Here is a 13,958-nt window from a genome sequence, read left to right on the forward strand (position 1 = left end):
AAAGTGTCACGGGCAGCCAAGCCTCAGGAATGGCTGAATTCAGGCACTCACATTACATGATTAGGAATCTCCATTTCTTGGTCTCTTTTCCTCTGTGTTCTCAAGCAAGCTCTCTTGACCTCATGAGCCGCCAGCAGCTCCAGGCTTACATCCACTGGCTGAAAACTTCTGCAAAAGGACAGACAGTCTCACTGAAATGACTTGATTCATATTCCCAATCCTGCTCTCAACATAGTGGATGATAGAACACAATACCCTTTGGCTCTAAGGAATGGCAATGGATAAGCAATAGTTCTCCAATAGAAAATTACCAGAAAAAGGGTAATTGAGTACCAGACCACTTCACTAGCAGGTACCCTTCTTAGATTTAAGATTCTTTTCTGCTCCCTTGAGCTCTATCCTTAGTGGACAAGCATTTCATATTGAGGCCTGAGTTTACCAATGCCCACTGAATTCCCAACTCAAGACAGAAAGTGCCTTTTTAGGAGTAAAACAATGAGGTTGTTTCTTAAGGCACTTTTAAAAGAATACTTCCTCCTCCACTCCCTGCTTGAATTTAATCTTTCATACTTCCCTCAGAAATAATTTCTAGTGTTCTTTCATCTGCAAATAAGCACTGGTGTTGTCTTTGTCTGCATGTATTATTTATCACTCAATTCATGGTGTGTCTCTGTCGATCAGCCTGTGGGTGTATGCGCCTGAATTTAAATGAGAATTTATCTGTGTGGTCAAAGAAATCCTTTAGGAAATCAGCTCCCAGAAAGATGCCCAGAAAGGTGCAGCTTGGCTTTGTGCTGGGCACAGAGCAGGAAGCCTGCTTTGGAGCCTTTGGGTCTACAGGGGGCATGGAGCCCCTCTAAGCTCTAAGATCACCAGACAAGTGGATCTAGAAGAATGGAGGGCATTTCACAGATCTAATGCAGCCTCAAGTCAGCCCACTGAAGAGTTTCTAGATTACACGATGGCAGTAATACAGGGTAGATGATTAGATTGTATCTTACAGCTGACAAGAGCTCACTGCCTGTTCTCCTGCATTATCACTTCCAGCTGCCCTCATAAGGAACACCTGCAAAACAAAAGAACTAAAACATAACTCGTTCATTTCCTTCAACTCTGGTTATTGGTTTTCAAGAGTTGATTGGTAGAAATTATAGGTGCAGTTGAATTTTCCTTATATGTAGCCAGTGGTAGAAAATAATGGTTCTCCTCCCCTGCCCCCCCGACTGAAGGGCTTCTGTCCCCTTGACAGCGGGTAAACTCTGGATATAAGTCAGAGTCACAAACATCTTGGAGACCGCCCGCTCACTCTGTGGCCCCTGGGCCTGGCTGTATTCGACCGCAGGGTCAGCGCTAAGGCCCTTGGAGCTGCAGGCGACATGCGAGCACACCAGGCTTTCCCTGGATAAATCCCTGAATGCAGATCTCCTCTTCTGATGCACTTTTAGAGAGATTTCATTAAAATGCTAGATGGTTTTTTAAAAGAATCTCAGGTTGGAAATTTTCCTTTAGAGTTATAAAAAAGACATTTTTAGGCAATTGTCCACAAAGGGTTTTTCTTCCTTTTCCCTCTTTCTTTCCTTCCCAAAGTACATTAAATGATGGTTTAAATACAAGGCTCGGCAGCAGCCAAACCAGACTCAAACATGAATAGACACATGCTATATATACGGTAAATGCCACTGACCCGTGGCGCGCACGGCAATTCACACAGGTCACTGCGGCCTAATAAAGTTGAAGGAATGTCAAACTACAATAATTCCCTTTGTGAATCTCACTCAAGAAAGCATTTCCACATCAAACAAATCCTTCGAGTATTGTGTGTTGTGTATGTTATTAGACAAGCTGGCCCTATAAACTCTGCCAGGGCCCGCAGTCGGGGAACATGACTCCCTTACTTCTCCATTCTGTGTTCTTTGTATTCCTGTCCCTCTCTTCTTTTATTAGCACTTTTTATAGAGTATCTCTTTAGTTCCTAACTTCATGGTGACTTATGCTCATTCCTGATGGGGAATATCCTCCCCTTAAATTTCATGTTGTAGAAATGTGGACCCTGACTTGCAGGTTTCGGAGTCATTCCCTTCCAGCTGGGTGTGGAGCTCCTGTTCTCCTCATGGAAGTCCTCTCTGGGCACGTCACTTGCTTACTATCTTTCTACCTTTTGGGGACAGAGTTCACATAAACCTTTTCTTTGCTCAACAAACACAACTTTTCTTTGATATGTGATGGGGTCCGACTTGGTGCCTTTCAGAGCCCCTGTCAGATGCGACAGGCTTGGTGGCTGTGGTGTAGAGTGCAGACCCTGAAGCCAGACTACTAGGGCTTATGTTGTCACTCTGCCACTGTAGGGCTGGGGTCCGTGGCCGTGCACGTTCCCACTGGATTCAGGCAGACAGTAAAGGAACTGTGGAGCCAGAAAATGGTGGGCCAATCCGTTTATTAAAGTCTCGTAATGATGGAGGAGCAAACAGGCAGGGAAGAGTGCTTCCCTCCCACTCAGGGCTCCCAAGCCCCAACCCCCTCCCAACTCACCAGACACACAGCCCCCCACCAGCCTCAGCACTCTCCAGCCAAACAGGCCTGGTGGAAATACCCCTTCTCTGTAAAATAGCAAACAACTGCCTCTCCCCTGGGAGGCAGGCAATCCACAACCTGCTGCCCTGAGGGCAAGCCCCCACAGCCTTCCAGAGACTACACCAGGGGTCCCCAAACTTTTTACACAGGGGGCCAGTTCACTGTCCCTCAGACCGTTGGAGGGCCGGACTATAAAAAAAAGCTATGAACAAATCCCTATGCACACTGCACAGATCTTATTTTAAAGTAAAAAAACAAAACGGGAACAAATACAGTATTTAAAATAAAGAACAAGTAAATTTAAATCAACAAATTGACCAGTATTTCAATGGGAACTATGGGCCTGCTTTTGGCTAATGAGATGGTCAATATCTGGTTTCATATTTGTCACTGCTAGCCGTAACAAGTGATATGACGCATTTCCTGAGCCATGACGCGTGCGACCCGCGACACCGAAAGTAGTACTGTACGTGAGCAATGCGGCGCTTCGCGGCCCCGCCACATACAGTACTCCAGGAGCACAGGATGCTGTGCTCCTCTCACTGACCACCAATGAAAGAGGTGCCCTTTCTGGAAGTGCGGCGGGGGCCGGATAAAAGGCCTCAGGGGGGCACATGTGGCCTGCGGCCATAGTTTGGGGACCCCTGGACTATACACACAGGGCGCTGCCCCAATACAAGTGAGCAAACCTAAAAACACTTGTTACAAACTTGTTTGCCCAACAGCCACTTACTGTGTTACTTTGGCAGATCACTGAGTCTCTCTGTGCCTTCATTTACTCTTCTTTAAAATAGGGACAGTAGTACTCACATTGTGTTGTGAAAAGTAAATTACTGTATTTTTTGCTCCATAAGATGCACCTGATCATAAGACACACCTAGGGTTTTAAGGACGAAAATAAGAAAAAAAAATTCTGAACCAAATGGTGTGTTAAAATATTTAATATATAAAATACCATATTTTTCTCTTCATAAGATGCACGGGCATTTTCCCCTCCACTTTTTTTTGGGGAGGGGGAGGAGTGTGTCTTATGGAGCGAAAAATATGGTAGTTAATTATACACCTGAAACTAATTTAATATTGTATCTCAACCATACTTAATTTAAAAATTAACTTCTAAAAAATTAAATGTGTTAACCTATGTAAAGCACTGAGTACTTGGCACTGGGCAAACTGTACATTAAGCGTAGCTATTCAGAGAGTGATAAACTTGTGATTAACATCCTTTGCATGTTTACTAGGAGCAAAGTATTGAGGTTTTAAATGAGTTATTGCATCAAATCTACACAAAACCCTATGGGTATACACAATCATTACCTTGTTCTTAGAGATGAGGCAACTTGTGGCCAAACATCACTCAGTTAACAAGTAACAGAATCAGGTTACTAACCTGGTCCTGTGTGGTACTGAAGCATGTACACTTAATTACCATCCTGGGCTGTGTGTATGAGTTTTTTGTTTTGTTTTTTGGGGAGAAGGTTTGGGTAGGAAAAGCAACTGTTTTGGAGAGAGATTTTTGTCTTATTAGTACCTCATTTGGATTTGAATAACTGATTCCTATTCAATAATTATTAGTTCTATGTAGATCATTTTAAACTAATAAGGTTCTAATTGGACTGCCCCTCATGAACATCATGGTTAGCACACACCTCTCAGACTCTCAGGAGATAGTACGTGGCCTGGGAAAAGTTTGGCCCATTTCAGAGATGGATCTGAAGCTGGATAAAGAAAGAGGCGTTGGCAGTGGCTTGAATGGCACCCAAGAGTGTGTCTCCTCCCTGGAAATACCAGCCCTAGTAAGTAAGTAATAAACTGATAAAATGATTATTCATTAAAACAATAAGTAAATATACTTATTAGCCTAGATATAATTAGTTTGGTTGGCACCTTGAAGGGAAGCTAAATAAAATTGAGTCTGGGATACAAATTCTGATAAGAACAAGAAGTGACAGACAGGCTGGGGCCACTGGGAGTACCTGAGGGTAGCAGGCACCCAGAGTTCTGAATGCAGAAGGTGTCAGTCAAAAGAACTATTGAGGATAAATTTTTTTAATTATTTTATTTTATTTTGGCTTGTGGAGGATAATATTTACTTTACAGCTCTGCCTAGATCTGGTTGTAGTAGTCCATTAATGTTCTGGAAAGCAACAACTATTGCCCTCATATGCCAAATCTAAGCTTCACATGTACCCTTTATTACTGGGAGTATTTACTACTGGCATTGTGTTTCATTTCACCTTGCTAAAATAGTTGCCATAATTAAAAAAAAAATCCTCCTGGGCATGTGGGTTGTAGGGAAATTGAAGTTATCTTTTTCCCCCTCTTTAACATACATGTGTTCCACCGTGATCAACCTGAACGGATAACCAAACTCCAACCTCCTTCCATAAACTCAGTGGACTGCTCTGGGAATGTCCAGATAAGAGCGTCTCTGTATTTACAAGGTATCTTTTATCTAAGGAACAACCCCCTATGCCATAATTTCTCTGCCATTTGTGGCTCTGTCTTGATTCATACACAAAAAAGCATTTCATTTTCTCTTTCAATGGAGAATTTTAAAGGATATTGGCTATTGCCAACGTATTTTCAGATGCAGGGCCATGAAGTAGGTTGGTTCTGGGCACCAGACATCTTCCCAAGGCCCTGGCGCCATCTTTTCTGATGAACTGCAGGCATCTCACACCCACAGAGGCTCTAGCTGTCGTATTTCTACATTCACCTGTGATTCCCGAGAGAATGGCTTGAAGTTGTGTGACTTCACTGGGCCTTGTTTTTCCTAACTGTGAAATGAGTCTAACAGAAGCCACCACAAAACATCTGTGCAGTGCTTGTCACGCAGTAAACACTCAATTAATGACGGTGAGTATTACTCCTTCAGTCTTTTTGAAGCCTGGTCTGTGTCCTAAGTATACAATCCTGGTATCTTCTAGAAACTCATGAGAGAACTTTATAACTTTCTTGAACTAACTCCTTGCATGCCAGTGCTAATTTACTTATGTCTCTTTTCATTAGCATTAAAGTAATGTATTATACTTTCTCAAACCTAGAATTAAAATCAGAGGCTATAGTCATTGCCCTCAGTTATGCGAAGCATAAATACATTTCTTTGAGAGACTTGGAAACTTGCCTAGTTCAAGGTTAATTAGCTCTCTATCTCTGCAGTGTGTGCATAACGGGGTATTGCTCCCACCAAGTTAGAAACCTTGTTATTTAAAGACTTTTGTGCTTGGGAGAAGGTCACATAGCAGCATATCCTGAAGGGTCAAGGCACCTCTGCTTGTGCTCAGGGCTTGGGGAAGGGTGTGAGTCACCTGACAACCCTGATCAAGGGTTTGAACTTTAGGGACAAGCCTTCTGTGAGAAATTTTCAGAACAAAGTGAGCCTTAGTTGTAGTAAGAAGGACTCACAAGATAGACTTTGGATGAACCAGTCAAGTAAAGTCTTTGGCATTCATCTTATCTTTACTGGATCCTAGAATTTCAGTTAGATCATCTCCAATGGGCATTCTTTCTGCTGTTCTGGAAGTCAGGGCAGCGAAAGGATTCTTTCAGTAGTGCCTCCCAGGTCAAAGTTGTCATTGAGTGTTGTCGCCAGGTCCTTCTTCCCATTCTCTCCTGAGACTTCTCCCATCAGATTTTTGTCCTTGCCTCTGCATTCAAGCTGCTCTTGTTGAGATGGAGTTAGCTCCATGTTGCTGACCCCAATGCTCTAACATCTCATTTTACTGGCCCTATTCAGTGCATAGCCGACAGCCCTCTGCTGTTTCAGAAATGTTCTTTGCTTATGTCTCAGAAGTCTCTCAGTTCTCCTCTGATTTCTCCAGCTATTTCTTCTTGGTTCCTTTGCTGATTTCTCCCAATATTCCGGACCTCTGAACACTGGAGGATCCCATGTTTTGGGCATCTTTTTCTGCATGCACTCCTTGGGTGGTCTAGTATTATGACAGTAAATACCACCCCTATGTTGATGATGCTCGTACTATACTTCCAGCTTGTACCTCTTCCTTGAAACCCAGACTCATAGGGAATTGTTTATGCAACATCTTCTCTTTGATATCTGTGGTAGGCTGAATAATGACCCTCTATCCCAAAGAACCTATGCAACCCCCATACATTTAAGGTTTGCTAATGACCTAATAGCAATCACCAACCAGTTAGCAAGTGGCAGAGCCAGGACTTGAACCCAGTTCTGTGCTGTTGACACCACTACATGCTATGTCCTATGCAGGAACAGAGGACAGTAAAAATATTGGTGGTGGTGCAGGGTAGGGGTAGATACTAAATATTTGACTATTGTAGTTGCAGTTATTACCATCATATGGTGCTTTGTATTATTTGTCCTCATTTTCATGAAAACAAACAAACAAACATAGAAGTATAGAACTGTAGTGAATATTTTATGTTTTATTATGGACTTTCTGTGGTTTTTACTATTCTACTGCATTTCTGACCATTTTGATGGCATTTTGTCTGAGATTTTGGGATGCTATATTGAGACATCATGGAGTAAAAGATGAGGATGAGTGGGTATGACTCCCCATACCCTGGTACTGGCCTGTAGCTATTTTTGCATTAATTAATCAATAAATAGTTATTGAGCCCTCTTATTGTGCTTGGCAGTGTGTCTGAGAACAGGAATAACCTATGACCATGTCAGACATAAGATTTGCACTCTCAGTGTTCAGTCTTGTAGTAGAGGAGCAATTCAGATAGAAGCTCTGGAGGGGAAGTCCAGCAAGTCATGAAGGTCCAAGATCAAAAAACATGCAAAGGGCCCTGTCTGGTTGGCTCAGTGGTAGAGTGTTGACCTGGCATGTGGAAGTCCTGGGTTCCATTCTTGGTCAAGGCACACAGGAGAAGCGCCCATCTGCTTCTCCACCCTTCCCCCTTTCCTTCCTCTCTGTCTCCCTCCCCCCCTCCACACACACACAGTCAAAGCTCCACTGGAGCAAAGTTGGCTCAGGCACTGAGGATGGCTCCATGGTCTCTGCCTCAGGCACTAGAATAGCTCCATCCACAATGGAGCAATGCCCCAGATGGGCTGAGCATTGCCCTCTGGTGGGCATGCTAGGTGGATTCCAGTTGGGTGCATGCGGGAGTCTGACTGCCTTCCCACTTCTAACTTTGGAAAAATACATCATCATCATCATCATCATCATCATCATCATAAATTTAAAAAACATGCAAGGAAGGTGGTGGTAAAGAACCAACTTTTTTTTTAATTAAGTGAGAGGCAGGGAGGCAAAGAGACAGACTCCCACATGCACCCCAACTGGGAGTCACCTGGCAAGCCCCCTATTGGGGATGCTCTGTCCATCTGAGGTCACTGTTCTGTTGCTTGGCAACTAAGCTATTTCAGCACATGAGGCAAGGCCATGGAGCCATCCTCAGAACCCAGGGCCAACTTGCTCAAACCATTTGAGCCATAGCTGTGGGAGGAGAAAAGATATATGGAGAGAAGGGGTAAAGAGAAGGGGAGGAGTGGAGAAGCAGATGGTTGCTTCTCTTGTGTGCCCTTACCTGGAATCAAACCTGGGATCTCCACATACTGGGCTGACACTCTACCACTGAGCCAACCAGCAAGGGCCAAGAACCAGCTTTTATTGTTGGTGAACACCATGCCAATTCATGAAAAATCCTGAATTTATTTTCATATCATAAAAGAAACAATACTGTGGATACATAAGCACAACATTTAGATCATTTTTCCAATTACTGAGCAATGATGAGAATTGAAAAGGGGTGGAGTGAGGTAAAATAAAAATTAACTGAGTCCTGGTCCCTCGGAATGCAACCTGATATGGAAACATGGCTGTTGTTAGATGTTGCTTTTCTGTGCTCTTTCAAATGTGCTTTACTGGGTAAAGCCTCGCATCCCTTCACCCTTACCCAATCTGTATGATGGTTGGTGTCAAAGGTCAAGCTAGAAAACAAGTCACAGCCAACAGTTACACAGGCAGCATCAGGAGTTTTATTTCTGCTCAAGTCTGGATCCATGTTTAACACGGTCCCAAACACTGGAAATCACTCTTTCGAACACACTTTCTACCATTTTACTAAAGGCACGGTGGCAAGGAGAATGGGTGGGTCCAAAGGACACACCCAGGACAGCTCTCATAGCAGAGAGAGGGTGTGAGAGAAGCCAGTCCTTAAATGACAGGGGTAGACCTACTTGGCATCAGCATGGTACAGGGTGTGCAGGAGGCAAGAAGCCTGGCAAGAGGCCAAAATAGGTGCCAACTGACAGAGGTGGGGCAGCCAAGACAGAACAATACTAGAAGAGAAACCTGAGCACATCAACACTCAAACAAGTTGGCAGCAAACTGGACTTACTGATTCCCAAGTGATAAAGAGGCAGAATTGCATCTCACATTCCAAAGCATACTGTCACCTGAACTTGTGTGTTTAAAGATTTCTAAGTGAGCTCCATGGCAACATGCATGTAGTTCTCATTCTGATGTATTGGTCCAATCTTCTCCCAGCAAATACTTTGGGTATATTCTTGATTAAAGTCCTTGATTAAAGAACCCCCCCCCCGGGTGTCACTTTAGATGTTTGCTGAATAGAGTTGACTGTACCTAATAATTCAAATGTACCCAGTGTCCAGAGCAGGAAAATTCAGAAAGCCACAATCCTTCAAGAATGGAGCTTAAGCAAGACTTATTTTCATCTGAGTACATGACATGTTATACCCTGATTACACAGCAGAGACTGTGTCTGGATTTTTAAATTCCCATAGTACCCAGCATTGTACATGGCAAGCATTGATAAAAATCAATATATTAAAATATGTTGAATTCAACTACATATTCTGACATTATCAGTAAATCATGCATATTTTTGGAAGGGATTTTTCAGGCACCCTGTTCCATCCAGGTCCATAGCGTTACCAAGACCTATGAATTTTGATTGCCTAACCACATCTTATCAAGCTTGGATACTTGCAGCCATGCACTTACAAAAGCAGTTGACTCTACTAAAGCCTAAAGTGATAGACGATTATTGATGATAATGCTGGAAAATCGCCACCACAGCTGGTTAAGCAGGGGTGAGCTGAGATGAACTTCCTGAGTGTAGAAGAGGGGGTATTTCAAAAACAACTCTTAGAGAGTCTCACATTCCAATTGGAGTTACATCAGGTCTCATTCTGAGATGCAAGATATTAGATACACAGAATCACAGAATAAATATCCCCAGTTCAAGGACATGGGTATAAATCAAGGTATATATTTTAGTTCTTTGTGAAAGCGTCAAAGGACAACCACCATCCAAGTAGAAGCTTTTAGCATCACATGTCTGGGTTGGGAATTCCAAGTGATAGGGTGATTACTTTTCTCCAAAAGGCAAAAGCAAGAGATCTGAACTTCGGTTTGCCTTGGCTTATCCTCCCTCTTCTTCTTAATTTGGCATTCCACCCAGCCCTCAGAAGTCATTTTAAGAAAGTGTGACTTGTGAGGTCATCAATGACCTTTGGGATACCTACTCAGGGATTGAGATCAATAAAACTTGGATGGGAGTCCTGGCTGGTTGGCTCAGTGGTAGAGCATCGGCCTGGTGTGCAGAAGTCCCGGGTTCAATTCCCGGCCAGGGCACACAGGAGAAGCGCACATCTCCTTCTCTACCCCTCCCCCTCTCCTTCCTCTCTGTCTCTCTCTTCACCTCCCACAGCTGAGGCTCCATTGGAGCAAAGATGGCCCGGAAGTAAAGGTATAACTTTTTGCAGATGATATGATCCTATACATCGAAAACCCCAAAGAATCCACAAAAAGACTACTAGAAACAATAAGCCAATACAGTAAGGTCGCAGGATACAAAATTAACATACAGAAGTCAATAGCCTTTCTATATACCAACAATGAAACATTTGAGAACGAACTCAAAAGAATAATCCCCTTCACGATTGCAACAAAAAAAATAAAATACTTAGGAATAAACATAACAAAGAATGTAAAGGACTTATATAATGAAAACTATAAACCATTGTTAAGGGAAATCGAAAAAGATATACTGAGATGGAAGAATATTCCTTGTTCTTGGTTAGGAAGAATAAATATAATCAAGATGGCCATATTACCCAAAGCAATATACAAATTTAATGCAATTCCCATCAAAATTCCAATGACATTTTTTAAAGAAATGGAACAGAAGTGATCAGATTTATATGGAACTATAAAAAACCCCGAATAGCCAAAGCAATCCTAAAGAAAAAGAATGAAGCTGGGGGCATTACAATACCTGACTTCAAACTATATTATAGGGCCACGACAATCAAAACAGCATGGTATTGGCAGAAAAATAGACACTCAGACCAATGGAACAGAATAGAAAACCCAGAAATAAAACCACATATATATAGTCAAATAATTTTTGATAAAGGGGCCAACAACACACAATGGAAAAAAGAAAGCCTCTTCAATAAATGGTGCTGGGAAAACTGGAAAGCCACATGCAAAAGAATGAAACTGGACTACAGTTTGTCCCCCTGTACTAAAATTAACTCAAAATGGATCAAAGATCTAAATATAAGACCTGAAACAATTAAGTACATAGAAGAAGACATAGGTACCAAACTCATGGACCTGGGTTTTAAAGAGCATTTTATGAATTTGACTCCACAGGCAAGAGAAGTGAAGGCAAAAATTAATGAATGGGACTACACCAGACTAAGAAGTTTTTGCTCAGCAAGAGAAACTGATAACAAAATAAACAGACAGCCAACTAAATGGGAAATGATATTTTCAAACAGCAGCTCAGATAAGGGCCTAATATCCAAAATATACAAAGAACTCATAAACCTCAACAACAAACAAACAAACAATCCAATAAAAAAATGGGAAGAGGACATGAACAGACACTTCTCCCAGGAAGAAATACAAATGGCCAACAGATATATGAAAAGATGCTCATCTTCTTTAGTTATTAGAGAAATGCAAATCAAACCTGCAATGAGATACCACCTCACACCTGTTAGATTAGCTATTATTAACAAGACAGGTAATAGCAAATGTTGGAGAGGCTGTGGAGAAAAAGGAACCCTCATACACTATTGGTGGGAATGTAAAGTAGTACAACCATTATGGAAGAAAGTATGGTGGTTCCTCAAAAAACTGAAAATAGAACTACCTTATGACCCAGCAATCCCTCTACTGGGTATATACCCCCAAAACTCAGAAACATTGATACGTAAAGACACATGCAGCCCCATGTTCATTGCAGCATTGTTCACAGTGGCCAGGACATGGAAACAACCAAAAAGCCCATGAATAGATGACTGGATAAAGAAGATGTGGCACATATACACTATGGAATACTACTCAGCCATAAGAAATGATGACATCGGATCATTTACAGCAAAATGGTGGGATCTTGATAACATTATACGAAGTGAGATAAGTAAATCAGAAAAAACCAGGAACTGCATTATTCCATATGTAGGTGGGACATAAAAGTGAGACTAAGAGACATTGATAAGAGTGTGGTGGTTATAGGGGGAGGGGGGAGAGGGAAAGGGAAAGGGGGAGGGGCACAAAGAAAACTAGATAGAAAGTGACAGAGGACAATCTGACTTTGGGTGATGGGTATGCAACATAATTGAACGACAAGACAACCTGGACATGTTGTCTTTGAATATATGTATCCTGATTTGTTGATGTCACCCCATTAAAAAAATAAAATTATAATAAAAATAAAAATAAATAAAGAATAAAAAGATGGCCCTGGCACTGAGGATGGCTCCTTGGCCTCTGCCCCAGGCTCTAGAATGGCTCTGGTCGCAACAGAGCGACACCCCGGAGGGGCAGAGCATCGCCCCCTGGTGGGCGTGCCGGGTGGATCCCGGTCAGGTGCATGAGGGAGTCTGTCTGACTGTCTCTCCTCGTTTCTAGCTTCAGAAAAATACAAAAAAAAATAAAAAAAAGAAAAAAAGAAAAGAAAAGAAAAAAAAACTTGGATGGAGTAATGGGTTTTGGATTTAAACTCAATGTATCTATCTAGAAGTCTCTACTGGTAACTCTTTTCTTTATGTTGGCCAAATGAAGTGCAAAGCAACTGATACATCTAAGAAGTGTGGGATCCAGAGAAGCCACAGCCTTCCATCAGTGTTCAATGATGGTTTAGTCACAAACAAAACACAAGGCAGGGCGCCTTCATGAAAAACTCCCAACTTCTTACTGCCTGAGTCTCACATTGTGGGGGAAAGGAAGGACTGTTGAGAAAATGCCTTGCTGTTCTTAATTGCTCTGAGATTAAGAGAAAGTCAGACAAATTCAAGGGAAAACATTTGAGGGAATGATGGCAAGAATCATGCTACCCATTGTGTGTGGCAGGCTCAACTCACCATAGCTCTCTTGGATGACTGGTCCTCACTCAGACAACTTGTCTGATAATAGATTTTCTCTTGTTATTATATTCAAATTATTAAGGTTGGGCTAGTATACCAAATGGCAGTTGCCCTAGAACTGGTCTGAGGGTCAGATAAATGTGCCATGGTTTGTGTTCAGAAAGACGGTAGGAGGAGTCATGGAACTCTGAGATACCCACAGTTCTATTTCAGAGGATTCAGATCAGAGTGCCTCTGCTAAAGGTTGTGTGGAAGCATCCTCCGTGAATTAGTACACTTTTTCATCTGAAAGACTTTCCTGCTTAAGATTCAGAAACCATCTCATTTACACCTTACTATACAGATTTCTATACATTCTATGTCTTTGACACTGTCAAGGTGAGTAAGATACACTAGAAAGGATTTTAGGGTCAGGAAGGCACAAGGAATCACAGCATTTAAGACTTAGCGGTCAGTATGGACTGTCCTTTAGAAAAGTGACCTGTTTAACAGGGATATAGCAGGAAGAGTGTTGGTGAATCTGCTTCCCACATCTCCATATTCTCTAAGGCTACTGTCCCTGGAGTCATTCTTGGGTGGGAAGCGAATTTGGCGATCACAGTGGCTTCTTTCCTCTTTCACACATCACTTCTCTGTTAGTCAGGAATTAGTGGGGCACGCCTGTTATCTATCAAGCACTGTTCTCTTTCAGTTCTCCTCCTCTGTTTCCAAGTGATCACAGATTCAGGGAGTTGAAGTCACTGCCTTCAGCAAAAGGTTAGACCTTTGTCCATCCATAATCTCAAAATAATTTTACAAAGATCTGAATATTATACTTGTATTTTGACACAATTTTATACCTAGGACCTACTGATTTAGAGAAGATGACTGTGTCCTGGGTCTGGGAGGATAATACCCTCATTTAATATCATTCATTCCTCCCTGCATTCAGCAGTTAGGACATCTACCATGCCACCAGATTTTAATTAAAACTTCTAACCTAACCTCCTCCCTTTTTGTGATATGGCCCCACCCTACCTATCTGATCCTACTTTCCATTCTAATATAA

This window comes from Saccopteryx bilineata, chromosome 12 (assembly GCF_036850765.1).
Source record: "Saccopteryx bilineata isolate mSacBil1 chromosome 12, mSacBil1_pri_phased_curated, whole genome shotgun sequence".
Taxonomy (NCBI): Eukaryota; Metazoa; Chordata; class Mammalia; order Chiroptera; family Emballonuridae; genus Saccopteryx; species Saccopteryx bilineata.